Source organism: Ovis canadensis, chromosome 19 (assembly GCF_042477335.2).
Source record: "Ovis canadensis isolate MfBH-ARS-UI-01 breed Bighorn chromosome 19, ARS-UI_OviCan_v2, whole genome shotgun sequence".
Classification (NCBI taxonomy): domain Eukaryota; kingdom Metazoa; phylum Chordata; class Mammalia; order Artiodactyla; family Bovidae; genus Ovis; species Ovis canadensis.
Window position 1 is genome coordinate 60,939,580 of NC_091263.1, and position 18,758 is coordinate 60,958,337.

The window sequence follows — 18,758 nt, forward strand, 5'->3', positions numbered from 1 at the left end:
TCACACAGGGAGGATGGATACTTTTTTTTTTTTTCCCATTGGGAGATTCTGACTCTTTGGGGAAAAAAAAAAGAAGATACATAGAAGAAGTCCTTATAGGACTCACCTAGCCCTACATGGTTACCACTGACCTTTCTACACAGAGCTGTCCCCTGTTCACTTTTCCTGCCTGGCCACTGTTGTCTTTTAGCTGAAGATGACTGATTTGGGGGAAAATTGAGACTCAATTAAGTAAAGTGACTTTCTCAGTTTCATCAAGTCCTGATATAATAAGAGAGGTCTTCCAAGACCTCAGGATAACACTGAGGTCTCCTCTTAATTTCCTGGAGGTGCTGGTTCTGTCAACCCACCAGCTGCAAGACCTAGAACTATCACCCACAGGAGCCGAACCAACCCCAGGCTTTTCTTTTTTAAAAATAAATCTTCAGCTTTCATTTCTAATTCAAGTTATTTAAAAGGAAAGCTTCAGACTGATTAAAAATAAAACTGCAAAAGCAAGTTATTAACAAAGCAGAAAGCACAAGAGATAGCTCTAGAGAATGAAGCTGTGAGTCTGTCTTTACAAGCAAAAGGCAAAGACCTGACACAAAACAGCCTATTTGTTGTGAGCAAAGGCACTTGCAGGTGCCAAACCTCCTCTGCCATCCAGGTGAAGAACCAGAGAATAAACTGAGTTCTCTCCTGGGGGCATAGTTAAAACCCTGAACAATGCTGTGAACCATTAGAAGAATGCCTATAGTTTCTGATTTTAAAAGATCGCAGCACATCTGGAAAACCAGTAGGACTGCTTCAAACTTCAGACCAGACGTGACTGTGCAACAATCACTGAGCTAAAACACAACCATGAAAAACCAGCGCCATGAGCCCCTTACCAGCGCTGCTGGCCCTACTGCCGGCACCGCCGTGGCTTCTCTAGTCAGCAGTATCCCTTGGCTCAGGTATGTGCAGAGATTTTCAGCATCATACTTGTTTGGCTGGTTTGCATTTGATTGCTTAAGAAAGAAAAACCAGGATCATGCTAAATGTTTCCATTTACGTGCAGTCTTTGGCTTCCAGTGCACTGGCCCCCTTATTTGAGTTAGAAATGGCATGGAAATGACTCGTTGTCTCTCTGCCTATAAAATAAACATAATCAAACAATACTGGGTTCATGCCCTGGATTTCTCACAATAATGCCTTTCAACTGGCAACAACATAAAGGGCCTTTATTCCAAAATAAATATTTTGGAGAGCAATGTAACAATAGCATTTTATATTTGTAGTTTTTTTCAGACTGAGTAATTCTACTTTTAGGAATTTATCTTACAGTCAGGATAACACAGAAAATGCCTGTGGGGGCCACACAGGTAACAGAGATGACACGAAGTCATAGGAGTATGAAGAGTTGTACAGTGCATGTCTTCTTAAAGCCCTGGAATTTGGTTTTAGACATTTTCACAAATACACGAAACTGTACAAGGATAAAGATATTCACCTTTATTATGGGCTGTAGTTTACCACGGTCCTCCATCCATGAGATTTTCCAGGCAAGAGTACTGGAGATTTGTAATGATTAAAACCTGCTAAATCCCTAGTTTCTTTTGACAGCCAACTGGCTAAAAAGTCTTGGGACATTCAGGTAGTGGAATATCATGCAGCTATGTACTCCTGAGAAACACATCCATTATAAATTAGCAAGGGGGAAAGCAAGTTGTGGAATACTGTGTAGCACAGAATCCTGTTTTTTTCTAAAAGGGGACTTACATGTTTTACTCTGTAAACTTCAATATCCTCTGAATGTTTTTATAAATGAATAAACATAGCTTTAATAATTGCAGATCATTTTAAATGAAAATAATGACTCTGCTACTTCCTGAACCATTCTTCAAGGACACAGAAAGAGTAAATGTACCAGTGAAAATCAAAAAGGAGAGGAGATGATACGTGGAAATTACGTTCTGTCCTTGGATCTTGCAGAGAGGGCTGCCTTCCTTCCACTGCGCAATGAAACGAATGCAAAACCTCTGTGAGTAACAACTTGCTCGTTTCTGTCTCTAGCAGATTCTGTAACCTGATGGATTTTATTTCCAATAATGGAGATTTATTTTTTAAGAAGCTCCATCAGATAAACTTTAAGAAGTCTGCCTTGAGTCCAGCTACTTTTACAATATATGGCAAGGCTCCTTAGCAGAGGCAATAGGGGTAGTTCTGAAAGCCAGGTTCACAGCACTGATGACAATGGGGAGAGTCCATGGAACAGATCAGACCAAGTTACCAGGGCACCAAAACACACCAGAAAGCCAGGGCTTTGCGTTCATCATCCACAGGCACGAAGGCACCACTTTCAGTACTGCTGCAAAAAGACAGGAGGCAAGAGGTCTGCATCAACCTATGAGTTCATTTTGATCTCCCATTTGAGTTTGGATGGTCTTTAAATAAATGTTCTACAAATCCAATTAAGCTCAATAAACTGTTAGGATGTGGCTATTTCAAAGTTCAAAGTCACTTAATCTACTTAATATAAAGTTTCCCAGATGACATAAAGAACTCAGTCCAGTTTTTCCAAAACAAACTGCTGCTTCTTGCTCATATAGATGCAATTCTCTCCAAAAACACAGAGGGGTGCCATTCCTCTCTACCTTTGGTGAACATAGGGTAGCTTGACTTTGTGAAGATGTTGTTGACAGTGAAAGTGCCTCAGTTGTGTTCGACTCTTTGTGACCCCATAGACTATATAGGACATGGAATTCTTCAGGCCAGAACACTGGAGTAGGTAGCCTTTTCCTTCTCCAGGGGATCTTTCCAACCCAGAGATCAAACTCAGGTCTCCTGCATTGTAGGCAGATTCTTTACCAACTGAGCCACTAGGGAAGCCCAAGAACACTGCAGTGGGTAGCCTATCCCTTCTCCACCAGATCTTCCCAACCCAGGAACTGAACGGGGTCTCCTTCATTGCAGGTGGACTTTTACCAGCTGAGCTCTCAGAGAAGCCCCCTTGGGAAGATGATGAATCAAATTAGTTCCTTTCTACAGCCATTAAAAGAGGGGAAGGAAAGTGGCTGCCAGTAGAGCCACAATGGGGCAACTGCCCAGCCAGGAAACAGGCTGCTGCTGCCCTCACAACTCACGTCAGTGCTGAAGCCCAGGCTTTTGAGACAGTCCAAGAATCCGTCATCCATCTGTCACAAGTAACTTCTGAGCACCAACTACGTGCCAGGGCCCATTCTTGGTGTTAGGGATATAATGGATGAAGGGAAAAAATCTCTCTGTCCTCAGGGAGCATACATTCTCATGAGAGTAAAACAGATGATAAATGACAGATTCACATGTAACATTTAGGTAATTGTTGAATTAAAAGCTTATGAAGAAATAAAAGAAGAAATAATTAGGCAATGGACAGTGATGATGTCTGCTGTTTTAGAAAGGGAGGAAGGGAAGGCCTTCTTGCTAAGGTGATACTTGAGCAGAGATCTGGACAAAATGTGGGTGGAGGTAGGGGAGCAAGACATATGGCTCCCTTGGGGAAGACTGTTCCAGGTGAAGGCAGCTGAAGGCACAAGGGCTTGAGATAGGGCTACTCGAGGAATATTGACAAGACCAGTGTGGATGAAGTAAAGTCCAGTAGGAGAGAGTGTAGGGAATGAACTTGGACAGACAACAGGTACCTAATCATGTGGGCCTTGCAGCCTCTCTTAAGAGGCTGGGCTTTTTCTATAGCAAGAACAGAAGCCACAGGAGGAACTGAGTCGAAGCCTGACAAGAACTGACACAAAATCCTGTGAAGGGATCATTCTGCAGTGTGGAGAACAGACCTTGGAGAGTTGTACTCATTCTGGCTGTCCATTCCAATTTCCCATGATGTTCTTACAATTTTGAGTGCACAGGGCCCATTCAAGACAATCAAATCAGAACCTCTGGAGGCAAGGCCCAACTTTTAATCTCCCTGTGGACATTTTAATGTGCATCCAAGTTTGAGGACCACGGCCACAGGGAGATAAGAGAAGCAGAGCCACTAAGTAGGAGGCCACCAAAACACTGAAAGTGAGAAACGGCAGTGGCTCTGGCCACAGGGGTGGAAGTTTTCATACTTCACTGGGCGATGGAATCACCAATCTCCAGCACCTACTCTTCAAAAACTCAGATTAAGTTGGCCCAGGGAACCATCTTTTTTAGAAGCACCCATGGTGGGTCTGAAACAAGTGACTGGAGTCCAACACTTCAGAAAGATACCAAAAAGATAAGGACTGAACAAAAAGAAGTGGGAATGCGAATTAAGAAATCTTTGAAGTTGTTTCCAATAAAGGTGTTTCTACATACTGCCAAGGATTGAGGCTAAACTTCAAGGAGTTTACAGTCCATTGGATGGTTTAAAAACAAAAAACAGAGAAGCTGGATCAAGATGGTATTTTTAAAGAAGTCTGTGTCAATCCTACAAACAGGAATATCAGACACCAGTCAGATTGGGCAAGCACGATCAGTCAACTACAATTTCTTCTTTTCTCAAGAAAAAGCAGATCTGTACTAAGATGTCTGTAGCTGCTGAGCTCGGTGTTCATACACAAAGCGTTGCTTCTTGAAATTACAATAGCACCACCACCACACCCAAATACAGAGGAAGGGGCTGGACAGGGCACTGAGGAGCCTTCAAATATACAGTCTTTATTCTTATTTTTAGAAAGGAAGGCAATCTTTTGCTTTAAAATAGCATTTAACTACAAATTCAGTATCCTTAACTATAAAGACATGCAACTTATATGGGTTATAAGTATAAATAAAATTTGCTAAAAGAATCATCCAGTACATATGGTTACCTACACCTATGTGTTCCATATTTCCATTCAGCTAAGCAGCAGCCTCTGTAAAACAAGCATGTGGATTCACCTTCACATCTTCTCACCTACTCCTATCCCTTTTGACTCACTGCCCAACTCAACTATCCCCTAAAATATCCCCAGGATTTCTTAAAAGTAGTACACAACTTTGGCTTCAGAAAGAAGTCATCTGACATCTTTGTGTTTTAAAGTCAATTTGATATTACTATATACTTAGTCTGTATCTTCACAAAAAATAATCCCAACCAACTTCTATTGCAATGTGCTCATTTCTAAGATTTCTGATGCAGGGAAGCATTTCTGAATAAAATCTTTAATCTCTAAGCAGAATATGAGAGCTGGAACTTGATTAACCACAAAAATGCTTCATAAATCACTGCCAATATTTGTTTGCATGAAGATTCTGCAAAAGTAGAGGTGGGCTCAGAGATGGTTGATGCCAATGAAAACAGTTTTATTGAGCAGGCTGCTTTAATCTAGAAGCCATCATGCTTATAATAAAATAAGAAACATCCTTATCCAGAAGGACAAGAGAGGCAAATAAGGTAACAGTGCCCTGAGCAGCAATAAAATGGGATAAATTGAATTAAATTACAAAAGTAATAAAATTTCAACAAATGAATATCATAGATCATTTTGAAAAACAGACTGTCATTTGGGGGATGCTCTAAGAGTCTGTAAAATCGCCTTCCTCTCAAGCATAGTGCCTTATATCTCATGTGAGATATTGAAAATATCCTAATTTAGAAGAAACTGCCATCTGTAATCTTCTGGCCAGGGATGGAAATCTAGTTTTATAGCCATGTATTTTGTCAAGTGAAAGAGATGGCTGTCTCAGGGCAACCTAGAGACCGTAACCTAGTTTAGCATACTAGAAAAGAGATTACACACCACTTCGCTGAGCAGTAGGAAGTCAAGCTACAAACATCCTCAAAGGTGGGTGATACAATTCATTAGATTATTTAGCTTCATTAACTTCATTCACAGGGTATTTTTGCTGTTCTGATATCTGGGGCCTTATAGTTCTGGAGAAACTGTTCATGCCAGGGTTAGCCAATTTTGGAAACAATTTGCCTTCAAGTATACCTTTGATATGCAAACCAACCAACCCAAACCCCACTGCCATCAGTTTTCTCTTTTATCAGGTATGCATACACTGGGCCAGTATTTGCCTGCCCTAATCACTCCAGGGCCAGGCAGGCAACAGACAACTAAGGGTAGCCACTCCATTTCCAAAGCCAACTGATATTATTCAATTTTAAGTTTGTTTATCTTGTTTTGCCTCTTTCTTCCCAAGAAAACCACAGTAAAGGTTTTAGCCCACCAGTGCCCACCCCCGCTCTGGTCACTCATTTTGTATTGGTGCTTCCCCATGAAGCTCTGTACAGTATGATATGCCTCTTGCTTCCAGGGGTCAATGAGTCTTTCTTCACGACATTCATTTCCATGTCTCTATGGCTTAGTATATTTGATTAAAACAAATACTGAGTACCCTTAAAATGGGTTGGAAATCAGGAGGACTGGGTTCCAGGTGAGTCCAAAGTCCATATTTATTATCTTGGCAATCTTGACTAAGTTAGTAAAACCCTCTGAACTGTGCTTTTTCCACCTACACATGGATCATCCATTCATTCATTCATTTACTGTGATCAATGGTAAATGAGTTAATAAATGAAAAGACAAGTCAGAAGCAATGAGTTCCAGTCAGCTGGGGTTGCATTCCACTTATGTTTCACATGATTGTTACATTAAACCAAATAAGGTGAACCCAGGAGAGCCAAATCCCCTATTCATGGATGCCTCCCTAACCATACCCAGGGGTTTGGCTTCATGAGTGAAGAAGAGGATTTTTTCCTACAAAAGGGTTTTGACAAGCTAAAGCGAAAGAGATTGGCAATTCCTGACACAATCAGAATACCACTAGAGGTATAACAATGAAACCTTCTATTAACCTTTGCAAAGTCATAAAACCCACCAAGAACTTGGCAAGGGCTATGCACTTTCTCTCCACAAAAAATGCCCCAAAGATCAACATTCACATTTCAGATAAGATTTATGAGGTTTGGGGCATCTCCTCCATCAAAGTCTAAACTTGGGTTCTCTGGGAACCTCTGGATTCCAGTTTAAAAACTGCTGTTCTTATATACTTCTCATATTTTGCACTATAAATTTCTCAAGAACAGATTATGTTCTGTGGACCACCAAGATGGGTACTTTCAACTTAAGTGTTTGCCAAATTGAGAGAGAGGTTCATTCATTTACATGCTTATTCTTTGCTGATTTAGTGAGTACTAAATACTGGATATCCATTATCAGATCCAGAAAAGTCACATGAGGAATAAGTCCTCAACATGGAGAAACAAGCCATCAAGAGCCCTGAGAAAAATGGGTGTCACTGTAAACCCTGAGTCCTATGGCGACATCAAATCATGGAGCCTTTGAAGGAATAAATTTAAAGATGCAGGGATGGAATAGACAGACAGACATGACTCCTGTCTCTTTTGTTTCTGAATCCATAGAATCCAGCACAATGGTTGGCAAAGAGTCAGCACTCAACCACTTGTTGACTGGCAATGACATAAAAGTCACCTTCAGGCTGATTCCTGAAACAAACTCATCATGGATTTGTGTGGCTGGGAGGTCCCTCTCTGCCTCTCTTGCCCTCAGACCCAGAGAGAGAAGGTGGTGACAGTTATTTGCTCGCAAGTGTGCCCATTCTTTCAAGACTTACAGATTCAATACCATAAACAAAAAGAAACTCATGTGTATAAGGCTGATAAATTATGCAAAACATCAGAAAATCTACTTATGGAAAAGAGAAGCTAATTGTTCCACAAATTGGGGTGGCAATATTTATGCTCATGAGACATCATGGGATTGTGTGACTCCCTGGGTTAGAACCCCCCAATGTCTTTCCACTGCACTTAGGATATATTGCAAACTCCTATCACAGCTGGATATCCTGGAAGATATGGAAACACAACAAACTCCTTCCAGCTTTAGAGTCTTTGCCTTCAGCTTTTCCACTGCCTAGAATATTCTTCTCCTCCACTATGCATGGCTAACTTCCTCCGACCCCAGTTCCCCACCTTGGATCTCTCCATTTGTCTCCTCCATGGTGCCTGGTACATTTTGCAGCTATCATTATGATTTGTTTGTTAACTTGATTTACACCTATTTCTCCCTCCGTCAGAAATGTAGATGTTGTGACGGCAGAATGAAGCAACTGTGCCCAACTCAGCAGCCAGCATATAGCAGACTTTTAACCGACCCACCCCTCTCCATTTCTTTTCACAAATTTTGGAAGTCAAAAGAAGTCAGCATGGGATATACTAGAATTTGTCAGAGTTAGAGCCCTTTCCTTCATTACTAACTCCATTTCAAATACTTTCCTATTTTTTCAAACTGGCCTGCTATCAATCAGCTGAAGTTTTACTTTCCTTCTGCCTAGTCTCCTTTGTTTCTTTTACATTGAAGCTCAATGATAAAACAGGAAGAAATGGAGAAATGAAAAATCTTCTGGTCTTTGTTATTATAGTCTCAACTTCTGGGGCCATAAAATGGTGTCATATTTAAGGCCTTCCATGGGTGGATGATCAGGTTTATAATATATTTTTCCTAGGTTCTGCCGCTTGATTCTAGATGAAAACCATGCAAAGATCGAAGCCAACTATATTTTAAATAGCTGCCTGCTTCAGAGATTACCTAGCATGGAAAAGACCACATCTTAAAATAGTGATGTCACACTTGCTATTCCTATTCTGAGTAGAATTCTCTCCTTTTCCCCCATACTTTGTGACAGTTTGGACAGATGGCATCACTTCATGAAAAATAGAGATGACTGGGTGGGCAGGTTAGCAGAATGCAGCGGATACAAGCAAAGGTTAAGAACTGGGAACTTGGCACACCTCATTTTGGAATCTGTCTTCTCTGAAGGAGCTGAAATTCTTCGAAACCTCCTTTTCCTTACTTGTAAAGTATGATGGTGTTAACAGGACCCACTTGGCAGGACTGCTGCTAAGTGAAACAAAGGAAAATAGCAGGGACTGGATGGGGAGGTAATCCTGCAGAAGTGTGTGTGTGACAAGAGATTCTTTCTAAGAGAAGACCTCCAGTGGTGCTCCTTGCCCGGACCCTGAAGAGAGTTAGACTGGGGAAAAGCTCAGGAGGGCAAAGCTTGAAGACCTGACCTAGGACTGCCTCTCTGGACCTTAGAGAAAAGCTCCTTTTCCCTTATTGTCCCTCCCCGCAAGTTTGTCTTCCTTTGCTTTCCTCTACCTCTGGACTGGGGAGGTTCCAAGAGTCCAAATCAAGGTATGGGACCAAGGCCCATTTGGCCTTGGTCACAAGTGTTGCACTCGTGTGTTCTCACTGAGATTTGTGGCTCAAAGCCCACAAAGCAGCAGCATGATGCAGAGAGAGAGCCCCCTCCACAAAGCATCCTGGTCACTCAGTGCAGTGGCAGGGTACAGGTCAAGGATTTAGGAGTCTGGAATTCTGCCCAAATCATTCTCAAACTCATTAAAACCAACAGCTGTTGTGAATGCTAAGCTAGGTTTTCTCCCAAGATTCTTGTCACTTCTATTTTCCCAACCAATCCTTCCTGTCACTAATAATTAGTCTAAAATAGCAGCTTCCGCTGTCATCTCACCTACTGCCTTCTGGGGCTTAAATGTCAGTAAGAAAAGTCAAGGGCTTCTCAGACATCTGCAAGGATATTGTTGAAGACAGTGTTCATTCCATTTTACCTGTGATTCTCCAAGAGGCAGACAGGTAGGAACCTGGCTCTTGGGGACAGCTAAGGAACGTGTGTATATCAGAATCACCTGTAGGGTTTTGGCAATATATATGTGTTCATTATCTATACATTAACCCTCGCTCCTCTCCAGAGGTTCCAGTGCATCCCAAACCTAGAACTTTCACTGAGAAAGTAAGTCCCCAGGTTCTGAAGATCCTACCCTAGAGAGCCACTAAATTGACATAAATATGAGTATAGGCCTCATGTGGATAGGAGAGGAAAGTAAATTAAAGTTCCAGAGGGATTTGGAGGGCCATTTTCTTCCTTCTGAGAAACTCCATGGGAAATTGTCTTCAATCAGTAAGTTCTATTTTATCCTAAGCAACTGTTACATTTTAAGTCTTACAGCTATCCTGGGTTCCCTCAAGAAGAGGGTTCCACTCTCAGAGATTAGGTGTTTTGGGCTCTACTTTTATAACCCTCACTTTGACCTTCCTACTGACCTCTAATTTGTATTACCATTTTTGCTTTATGTTTCCCATCCACCCACCCTCCTACCTACTCTTCCTATCGAGTATTAACGGTGCCTGTGGGTTAAGTCGCTTCAGTCATGTCTGACTCTTTGAGACCCTATGGACTGTAGCCCACCAGGCTCCTCTGTCCATGGGATTCTCCAGGCAAGAATACTGGAGTGGGTTGTCATGCCCTTCTCCAGGGGATCTTTCTGACCCAAGGATCGAACCCAAGTCTCTTATGTCTTCTGCAGCGAGGAAAAAACCATATGGTCTCCACTATCACTGAAGTTGTAAGTTTTGAAAACACTTTTTATAGAACAAGGAAGGCAAAGAAATACAAAGGAAAAAAGAGAGGGAGGAGATGGGAATGCTTTTCTGTTACTATTTCCAACTTCACAGAAGTTACTGGTTGAAGATCCTCCTCACTTTTTTACTCTATTTCTGTCCTAACTTTGTGACCAAGACAGGACACAAACTTGTTTTTCTCTCTGGTTAAGGGGACCGTGGTAGAGCCCCAAAGAGTATCATCTTCTTTTAAAACGGCATCATTTCTGCACTTTCTCCCCCAAACATCTTGGTTCTCTGAACAGGATGCAGGCCATCTTGAGCTCTGTAGCCCAAATGCCAGTTGATAAAGAGGAACCTGTATGAGTGTGTGTGTGTGTGTGTATTTAATTGGAGTGTAATTACGTTACAATGGTGTGTTAGTTCCTGCCGTACAGCAATGTGAACCAGCTATGTGTATACATATATCCCCTCCTTCTGGAGCCTCCCTCCCACCCCTTCTATCCAACCATTCTAGATCATTACAGACCACCAAGCTGAGCTCCCTCTGTTATGCAACAGCTTCCCACTAGCTATCTATTTTATACACGGTAGTATATACATGTCAATGCTTAAAGAAAGGTATTTATTTATTAATAAATGGATAAAATAAGCATTTTAAAGCATTAAATTATTTCCCCCTGATTTCCTGAGATATAATTAATGCATGGCCCTGTATGTGATGATTTGATATGTGGATATATTGCAAAATGATATCCACAATAATGTTAGTTAACACATTCATCCCCTTACACAATTACTACTTTCTTTTCCTAGTAAGATATTTATGATTTACTCTGTGCAACTTTCAAGTATTTGATATCATAGCTATTAACTATAGTCAGTTCAGTTCAGTTCAGTTCAGTCGCGTCGGACTCTTTGCGACCCCATGAATCGCAGCACGCAAGGACTCCCTGTCCATCACCATCTCCCGGAGTTCACTCAAACTCACATCCTTCGAGTCGGTGATGCCATCCAGCCATCTCATCCTCTGTCATCCCCTTCTCCTCCTGCCCTCAATCCCTCCCAGCATCAGAGTCTTTTCCAGTCAGTCAACTCTTCACATGAGGTGGCTAGAGTACTAGAGTTTCAGCTTTAGCATCATTCCTTCCAAAGAACACCCAGGACTAATCTCCTTTAGAATGGACTGGTTGGATCTCCTTGCAGTCCAAGGGACTCTCAAGAGTCTTCTCCAACACCACAGTTCAAAAGCATCAATTCTTCGGCGCTCAGCTTTCTTCACAGTCCAACTCTCACATCCATACATGACCACTGGAAAAACCATAGCCTTGACTAGACGGACCTTTGTTGGCAAAGTAACTGTAGTCACCATGCTCTAAATGAGATTCCCAGAACTCATTTATATTGTAACTAGAACTCTGCAGTCTTTGACAAGCTCTTCCCCATTCCCCACACTCCTCTCTCCACAGCCCCTGGCAACACCATTCTATCATGTTTATATAAGCTTTGTTTTTGTTTGGTTGTTTTCAGATTCCAGATATAAGTAAGATCATGTAGTACTTGTCTTACTCTCTCCAAATGGTTTTAATTATCATTATACTCTCAAGGTCCATCTGCGTCACAAGCGGCAGGATTTCCTTTCTTATGACTGTGTTACCTATATTAATATCTATATCATGTATATATATCATGTAAGTATACATATATATACACACACACATATACTTCCATTCATACATAGATGGACACGGGTTGTTACTATGTCTTGGCTACTGTGAATGATGCTGCATTGAACACGGTGATGCAGTTGTCTCTTCAAGATAATGATTTCATTTCCTTCAGAAAAATTCCTTTCTTCAGAAGTGGGTATCTATTGCCAGATTACTGAATTACATGGTAGTGTACTTTTGATTTTTTTGAAGAACCTCCATGCTGTTTTCCATTAGTATAACTGCACTAATTTACACTCCAACCAACAATGCACCAGGATTCCTTTTATCCACACCTCTACCTCTGCCAACACTTGTTATCTCTTATCTTTCTGATAATAACAATTCTAATAGATGTCTTACCATAAAACTTTCTACCCCTGAAAGTCTCTCCCTCTTAATGTTATCTAAAATAAGTCCCCCTTTTATTATATCTCAGCCCCTATTGATTTTCTGCATAGTATTTGGTACAATTACAGTTATTTTATTTTTCTGTTACTTAGCTATGTTCTGTTCCCTACACACATACACAGAAGTATAAGTTTCACGATGAAAATAACAATGTATTTTGTTCACTATTGCTGAACTTCTAATCTAGCACCTGACCCATGGCAGATACCCCTAAATATTTGTCAGATAAATGAATTAATGTGGTTACTGCAGGCAATTAAAAGATACAAACACAGATTAAATAGGGATAATCCATCATGGCATATGGAGTAGGAATATGCCAAGAGAAACAGAGGGATTAAATGAGTACTAAACTAAAACTTGAGGATGCTGAGCAATGGGCCTTTGCCAGATACCATACATAGCGGGATTGCAATGGGAGGGCACCAGCATTATTCTCATTTAACAGATAAGCAAACTGAGGCCTAGAAAGGGTAGGAACCTGTTCCAGGTCACATAGCAGAGATCCAACCAGTCCATTCTAAAGGAGATCAGTCCTGGGTGTTCTTTGGAAGGAACGATGCCAAAGGTGAAACTCCAGTACTTTGGCCACCTCATGCGAAGAGTTGACTCATTGGAAAAGACTCTGATGCTGGGAGGAATTGGAGGCAGGAGTAAAAGGGGACGACAGAGAATGAGATGGCTGGATGGCATCACTGACTCAATGGACGTGAGTTTGAGTGAACTCCGGGAGATGGTGATGGACAGGGAGGCCTGGCATGCTGCGATTCATGGGGTCGCAAAGAGTCGGACACGACTGAGCGACTGAACTGAACTGAACTGAAGGTATGTGGGACTCCAAAGCTCATTTTCTTAATTGCAACACTATGATATGGGAACACCAGCAAAAGACATGAACTGCCAGATCACGGAAGAGGAAATACTCTCGGCAACAAAACAAAACACAGATCAAAATGTCCAGCCCTACTTTTATGCATAAATACAAATATAAATTAAAATAAAAATAAAAGTTTTGAGGCGTTATTTTGGGGGGGAGGTTTGCCATTAAATTGGAAATGATTTGTTAATGACAATAAAAATATTAGGAAATAGTCTTTCTACTGGTGGGAATATAAACTGTTTATAGCTTCCTGAAAATAACTTGGCCATATGTTTCAAATATGTGAAATGCACATGACCTTTGACATAGTAATTCCATTTCTTGGAAATCACGTCTAGGAATTATTTTTTTAGCACCAAGTTGAATTTTTTTTTTAATTTTGCTAAAATGTTCACATAGAACCTATGTAACAATCCAAATTCCATGGCATCTAAACATTTAGCCACTGATAATTTCAGTAAGATGATGTTGTCCTTTCTATTTTAGAAAAATTTACATGCCTTATATTCTGTGAAAGCATGATTTGCCTTCCTTTCTACCCACCAAATTAGTCTTTTCAGAAGCTCTAATATATTGGATATCATCTTTGTTTGTCTCTCCATGTTGCCCAAGGACACCATCAGAGAGTGAAGGAAAGATTTTCCATAAAGGACATATGTTCATTAGAGAACATATTATTGGAAAACACTGTTCATACTAGAGAAAAATTATAATCTAAACATGCCCGCAGAAGGGGACTGTAGTATGTTCATTCAGTGACTTTAATAAACCCATTACAAATAATGGGAAAGTTGGTCACTTAATGACTTAAAAAGACATCACTAAACAGACAAAATAGGTTCCAAAATGCCATGGACATAGCTTCTCGGCTTTATGGTTAAGATCCTGTGTAGTATCTGTTCTTATCAAAATGCCATGGACAGTCTTATTCAATTTATAAAAAATTAAAAGTACACATACGTAGAAAAAAATAATGGCAAAATACATGCAAAAAGTATCTAATGCCAGTGATACCTCTTTCCTATTAACTGATTTTTTAACAAATTTTCTAAAGTAAATATATAATACTTTTGTTAAAAAGAAAATATTTTTCAGTAAAAGATAATCAGAAATTTCCATTCATTTTCATTCAGCAGATATTTACATAGCATATACATCAGGCTTTATATGAGGCACTAGGGGTTCATTGTTGACACAAGACCTGACTTCATACAGATAACACTCAGGTAGGAAAATGCACAGTTGAGGGCTTACATGTTAGAGATGAAACGCTATTAAGTAGGTCTCATAAGTATGTTCCACTGAATATTGGAAGCAGCACCATTCCACAGGTCATCAGAAACAGTCTAGGCCAATGGCTACTTGAAGGATCATCCAGAGCTGTTGAGAACAGGCAAGCCCTGATTTGTGTGAGTATTTGCAGCTGAAAGCTTATTTCCATGGATACTCAACCATCATTTCATTTTATGGTTCTCCCTTTTGGAAACTGTAAGTGCCTGAGTCACTACAGCAGAGCCTCCCAGACATCATGCCCACCATCTACATTTCTTGTTCTAAGGGAACTAGAGAACAAAACCTAGTATCCCAAGAGGTGTTGGGAGCGTCCACCAAATTCTATGACTACTGAAGACTGCCCAATAGGTATACCTGCCATTAAGAAACCAGACAAATGAATAAATAAGTCAATACAGCTTTGAAGCTGACCATGGTTAAAGCCGTATACTTCGATTTTCTTTAGATGTGGAAAACAGAGAAGAAATGCTGGTAGGCTATTTGTCCATCTCATACTAGGGCAGAGAAGGACTGGACCCAGTGGCTTATAATAGTTTCAACCCAAGCCTTGCATGCCCAGGCCTGAGGCCAGACTCCTGCCTCAGCAGATAATGAGTTTGGCAATGTCTGATGGTCTTTTCTGGATGCTAATCCCCATCACAGAACTTCTATAATGCATGATATAATTTAATACACCTGGCAGACTCACCACCAGTTCATTCTTTTGTTATGTAATAACCCAAAGAGAAGTCAAGAGTGGTTAATGCTCTGACAACCAGCTATTATCCCCAATAACAGGCGATTTTCAAAGGATTATTGCCATCAGAAACCATTTTATAATAACTGGCAACTGGAAGCCAATGTAGCAAAGTAAGATGGTCTTTGAGAGCTGCCATTTATTTTACACAAATCTGCAAAGATGTTCCAAGCATCACCCAGATGAAATAACCACAGTTGTGATGGGATTCACTGGCCATGATAAATCACCTCCCTAGAAAAGTTAGAGAAATGCTGCTGTAGAGTTACTCTTTGGAATCTTTCTATTTTTTGAAGACTTCTCATCATTTCCCCTCATGGTTACCCTTTCACAGTATTCTGGCATCCTAACAGCTTGCTTCTGGGTAAATTACAGGAGTCCAGGGAGCTATCCTATGAACGGAGTGTACTCTCAAGACGCTTTGCCCTTGCGTCAGGCCCTGCAGAAAAGATCAATCATGGGATTGGATCTGAGGGATTTCTTTTAGATATGCACGTCCTGACTTAATTGAATCTAACTTTAGGAAGATAATTTGGATCAGGTTATGACAAGAGAAGAATGACTTATTGTCTTCAGCATGTAGGAGTTTCACTATCAGTTTATGGCAAAGTCAGACTTTATTCCACATAATGCAGTCCCATTTCCACAGGGGTCCTGCCTCATAGATTTCCTCTCAGGGAGCAATTTTATTAGACAAGCGTCCTTTCTTAAAAGAAACGCCTAGGAATGATATATCTCCTTAGGATGGTTACCAAACACATACTCATTCAAACTCAAAATCCAAATTCTGAAACATCCAAAAGGTGGTTTTGTTATGTCACTGATATGATAGAAATCATGGAATTCTTTGTACTTTACGCAGATGGCATAAATCCCAGTTGTTTGAACTTGAGAAACATGTTGAGTGATGAAATTAAATCGACATCATCTTCCTTTATCTTGACAGTTCAGACGGCTAGAGGCAATTGCCACTCTGGCTGTCGGCTTAGGATCATCAGTGTTAAAATTATTATACTGCCTTTAAGTTTATCTTTGATTAAAAATTAAATTTCACTTCTCTTTATCATTTTCCATACCCCCAAAACATGCATGTGTTCTCCAAGTTAAATCAAGATGGACTAAATATTTAATTCCCTGTTCTAATTAGCTACAACTGTTACCTGATTTCTCACTGTAAATGAATGTGAAAGGACCCGGGAGGCCTAACGTTAACCTTCATCCACTCTCGTTATAAGAGAGAAATTACGGGCTCTAATTAGATGCTTCAAATTGCAAAGAAATAGAATTTTCATAACCAGCTTATTAAAATCCTAGGGCCCCTATGGGATAGGGCAAATTGCTTCTACTCTGATCTGCTTATCCTGGTACAACACCATACAGAAGACTCATGTTGTCTGCAGTACACAGCTCATATTTCTCCCAAATTAATGAGTACTCAAATTATTCCAGCTGCCCTCTTGGCACAAGGAAAAATTGAAAATCTATAGCTGCCAAGTGACGTGGATAACTCAGCTGCTAAATAAAATATGCTTAAGGGGACACAGCTGCTGGGGTGCCTATTTACATTAAAATTACTAAATCCATGAACAGAGAACAAATGTCCCAAGACAGCTAAACAGTGTTTAGCACTTGGATTAACTCTTTTATTGGACCAGGACCCTCAAGGTGCAAGTCTGCCACATAGTATGACAGAAACAGTAAGTTTTTACCAGATGATATTTTTCCACCAGGATGAGTCCCTAAGCATTACAGTGGGAGAACCAGTGAGTCCCCACTTTTGGAAGTTCTAAAAAGTTTTACTTCCCTTGATGTTTTCATACAAGTCAGGTCAAACTTTTATTCTTACTGAAATTAAACAGATCATACATTTGTTCAGCTTTGACATTTCATAAATCTTCAGTAAGATTCTCTCTTCTATGCTCTGACCTCTTTATTATTTAAAGGGTCAAACAAAGCTCGGATGACCAAGACATGGAGGTCATAGGAAATGATGCCCCAACTGCTGCTATGAAAAGTATTTCAAACTGAAGTACTCAGTCATTTGGGCAGTTTTAAATAGGCTCCTGAATAACCAATTTAGAAAAAAATGTGACATCATGGGAGAGCAGTAAAAAATTAGAACGAAGAATGAGGGGAAGTGACCCACGTATATATTCATCGCTTGTTAACATGAAATTAATATGACCATCTATCACTGTCTCAAAATTCCAAACACTAAGAGATTTTATTCAAATGTCTCCAAAACCCCTGAATGTTGATATTATCAATGACCTAGTCCAAATCAAAACTGTTAACACAGGGTTCAAAGACTGAACCTCCATCCAGATCCATGATTGAACCATACACAGCATTCAGTGTAATGAAACACCCCCCCAGAAAAATGTATCAGTTATGACCACGTTCTCTGGTTGGATTTAGACATCACCTGCCTTTGTAAGTGTATTTTTAAAAAAAGAATTACAAGCTATAGCCTGGGTTCTCTGGCTAATGACAAAAACACGTTCTGTTTACTGTCCTGAACATTCTACCTATGCACTTTGCATTGTCCAAATCATGTAAAATTACAGAATGATGTCATCAAATAGATCAGGCTCAGAGGAAACAGATGAAGATTTTATAAACACTTTTCACCCTTACACACGTAGCCTAAACATAATACTTCCTCTCTATGTAAGAGAAAATGGCAACAAATGAGATTTGAAAAACAGAATGGGGACATTTGAACTTAAGGAAATATAGACCTAAATGAAGATAAGACAGAAAATGCTGCTTTCAGAAGGAAAAAGAAAGAGCCTTGACACTGAAAGAACCCAGTACAAAGTCAGCTGCAATTATACAGCAATGTCTTGATCCACGCCACTGCCACACAGACTTCTGCGTATACCAAAATGTTTGCCTATGTACAGGAGTGTCTCCCAGAAGACATCACCTGCCTTTATAGTTCTGCCTCATCTATAATCTGAGGCCTTGGCCATTTTTGCAGTCACAGAGTTCTGGATCTTGCACCAAAAATTTTGGAGATGTGGGTTTTGCAGTTATTTCCCTAGGACACAAGTCACACTCCCCATCAAAAGACAGGATTTTCTAAAATCCTTCACTGTTACTCTCAGCGTGACACTTCTGATTCTTCTAGGGCCACTCTGAGCCCTGGACAAGTTCTAGATGAAATGCAAAGTCAGCACACACAGTGTGACCCTGAAGAAAGAGCAGAGAAAGTCATGATTGTGACATAAAAAAGCATATTTACATTTCTATCTTGCCTTTGACAACTTACAGCATGAATACAAAAGCAGTCCTCAATAACTTTGGGGGTTACATAGAGTCTTAATAAATGGATCTAATATATGGGGTCAGGCAAACTTGCTAAATTAGAAAGACAA

At 40.3% G+C, this 18,758-nt stretch overlaps 1 protein-coding gene and 1 pseudogene across 1 annotated transcript in view; one reads left to right on the forward strand and one right to left on the reverse strand.

Annotated features, from left to right (window-relative positions):
- CACNA2D3 (calcium voltage-gated channel auxiliary subunit alpha2delta 3) overlaps positions 1-18,758 on the reverse strand; it is an 871,226-nt gene that overhangs the window by 288,289 nt on the left and 564,179 nt on the right. The gene's annotated exons all lie outside the window — the stretch shown is intronic.
- On the forward strand, positions 14,207-14,308 carry LOC138424928 (U2 spliceosomal RNA; annotated as a pseudogene).